The following is a 3,343-nucleotide window of genomic DNA, read 5'->3' on the forward strand; positions in this document are numbered from 1 at the left end:
CTATTTATGAGAATGAAATGTTGGCAATACTACATGCATTTAAGAAATGGCAACCCTACCTAATGGGAAGACACTTCAAGGTAAAAACGGATCATGATAGCCTTAAATACTTTTTAGAACAAAGATTATCCTCTAAAGAGCAACAAAAGTGGGTCACAAAGATGTTGGGTTATGACTTTGAAATCATCTACAAAAAGGGAAGCAAAATGTGGTGGCCGATACACTCTCAAGAAAGGATGAGGATGTGGAAGCATTTTTGTGTGCCATTTCTATTATCCAACCAGATTGGATAAATGAAGCAAGGGAGGAATGGAAGAATGATGAAGAAGTGTGGGCACTTATTTGAAAGTTACAACAAGATTCCAGTACATCTGATACATTTAGCTGTCAAAATGATTTGTTATGGTACAAAGATTGCTTATACCTCTGTAAGAATTCCCATCTCAAACAAAAGATTCTTATGGAATTGCACACTTCTCCCTTAGGAGGGCACTCAGGATTCTTAAAATCTTACCACAAGGTTAAGAAGGAATTTTTTTGGGATGGCCTTAAATCGGATATTCAAAAGTTTGTGGTGGAATGTTTGGTTTTCCAACAAAATAAAGTTGAAACAATTAAGACCCCGTGTCTATTACAACCTTTATCCATTCCAAGCCAACGTTGGGAGGAGGTTTCAATGGATTTTATCACAGGTTTACCCAAGTCTGAGGGAAAGAGTGTCATCATGGTGGTAGTTGACAAACTTACCAAGTATGCACACTTTTGTGCATTATCACATCCATTTAAAGCCAGTACAGTTTCTACTGCATTTATGGAAACAATTCAAAATCTACATGGAAATCCAAAGATTATTGTAAGTGACAGAGATCCCATTTTCACTGGAAATTTTTGGATAGAATTATTTTCTTGTCTTGGTACTTAGTTAGCTCATAGCTCATCTTATCATCCTCAATCTGATGGGCAAACTGAGATAGTAAACAAATGTTTGGAAGGATATCTTTGTTGCTTTGTATATGATATATAGACACAATGGGTCAAATGGTTGCCTCTGGCTGAATGGTGGTATAACACTTCCTTCCATACAACAACAAAAATGACCCCATTTATGGCACTTTATGGATATCAGCCACCATCTATCACATCACATTTAAGAGAAAATTCTAAGGTTCAAGCAGTGGAACATCACATCGAACATCAACAACAAGTCCTCCAACTCTTAAAGGATAACCTCGTGTTGGCACAGAATAGAATGAAACAACAGGCGGATCAACATCGCAGTGAAAGAAGTTTTGATGTAGGTGATTGGGTATTACTACGGCTACAACCATATAAACAAATGTCCCTCAAGAAAGCTAAGAAGGATAATAAATTATCACCAAAGTATTATGCTTCATACAAGGTGTTGCAAAAGATTGGTATGATGGCATACAAATTGGAGCTTCCTGCAGCTTCTTGAGTGCACCTAATTTTCCATGTTTCATGTTTAAAGAAGGTTATAGGCGACAAGCTCCCAGTTCAAACAATATTGCCAAAACTTGACGAGGAAGGAAAAGTTATATTGGAACCGGAAGCAGTCACAGAAACAAGAACTCGACAACTACGAAATCGATCAATTTCGGAGTATCTCATCAAGTGGAAGAACTTATCTGCTGAAGATTCCACATGGGAGGATGATAATTTTATACAGAAGCATCCAAAACTACTCAAGCATTGAAGACAAAACTTTTTTGAAGGAGAGGGGCATGTTAGGTTCCTATAATACTAGTGATTACCCCATTACTATGGTAGTTGTATCCCTTATTAATATTGTTGTGCCCCTATTGTCCCCATATTGTTATTACTGTGCCCCATAGAATCCCTCTATTGTTATTTTTGTGGCTTTGTATTATTATTGTCAGGTCAGCTGGGTTATATTATGACTCCTTAGACTCCTATATATAGAAAGGAGGTTTTGTCATTTGAATCATCCAAGAATTGTTCATTCGTGTAATGTAAAGGAGGTTGCCCCCTCGAAGAGGTTGAATTTTAAGGCGTTCAACTATCTTTTCTATCTTTTTGTGAGCTGGTTTCATAACAGGTGATGTCTTTTTGGGGGATGATAGGAAGGCTAAAATCATTGGTCGTGGAAAAGTTAAGTTGAATTTGAAAGGTGGAAGGATTAGAACACTTTTGGGTGTTCTGCATATTCCTGCATTGGCCATAAATCTGATTTCTATAAGAAAGTTGGATGATGCAGGTGTAAAAACAATGTTCGAGAAGGATACGTGCAAGATGGTTTGGGGAGCACTGGTATTGATGTGGGGAGTTTGGATTGGAACTCTGTACAAGTTGCAAGGTAGCACTATTGTTGATGGGTACAACAGTCTTGTGGTTCCTGAAAGTGGAGCAGAAAATCTAGTGCTCTCTGGAGAAAAGACCATGCTATGGCATCAAAGTCTTGGACATATTGGAGAGAAGGGCCTTCGAATAATTCATGGTAAACGTATGGTAGAAGGTATGACTAATAGCTCTCTGGATTTTGATTTCTATGAAAATTGTGTATATGGGAAGAAACATTGCCGGATTTTCCCCTCAAGTGGTAAGAGGGTGAAACAAATATTAGAGCTTGTGCACCGTGATGTGTTTGGACCTATGAAGGTTCCATCACTGGGTAAGTCTGTGTACTATGTATCATTTATAGATGACTTCTTAAGGAATACATGGATATATTTCCTTAAGAAGAAATCTAAAGTCTTTGACAGGTTTAAAGAATTTAAGGCTTTAGTGGAAAACCAAAGAGAGAATAAGATAAAGGTGCTGAGGATAGATAATGGTGGAGAGTTTTGCAAGAAGGAATTTGAATAATTTTGTAAGAAGTGTGGTATAGCACGACATAAGACTAATCCATACACACCTGAGCAAAATGGATTTGCAGAAAGAATGAACAAGACATTGATGGAAAGGTAAGAATCATGCTTAGTGGTGTTGGGTTATGTCAGGTTAGGACAAGAATTCTGGGCAAAGGCGGTGGAGACAACATGTTACCTAGTCAACAAATCACCTTCATCAGCTTTGGAGGATAAGAGTCCTTAAGAGGTATGGACTGGTAAGAAACCCTATCTTTCACATATGAGGGTATTTGGATGTGATGCATATGTACATGTTCCAAAGGAGAAAAGAACAAAGTTGGATAGTAAATCTAAAAAGTGCATCTTTATTGGGTATAAGGATGGTTTAAAGGGTTATAAACTTTGGAACCGAGTAACAAGGAAGGTTGTGTACAACCAAGATGTGGTGTTTAGAGAGGTGAAAGATGTTATTAAACATGAAGTCCAACCAAAGGAACCTGAGAAGATAGAGTCTG

This window comes from Pinus tabuliformis, chromosome J (genome assembly GCF_031772625.1).
Source record: "Pinus tabuliformis cultivar Carrire ecotype Pingquan chromosome J, CPIR1, whole genome shotgun sequence".
Lineage (NCBI taxonomy): Eukaryota > Viridiplantae > Streptophyta > Pinopsida > Pinales > Pinaceae > Pinus > Pinus tabuliformis.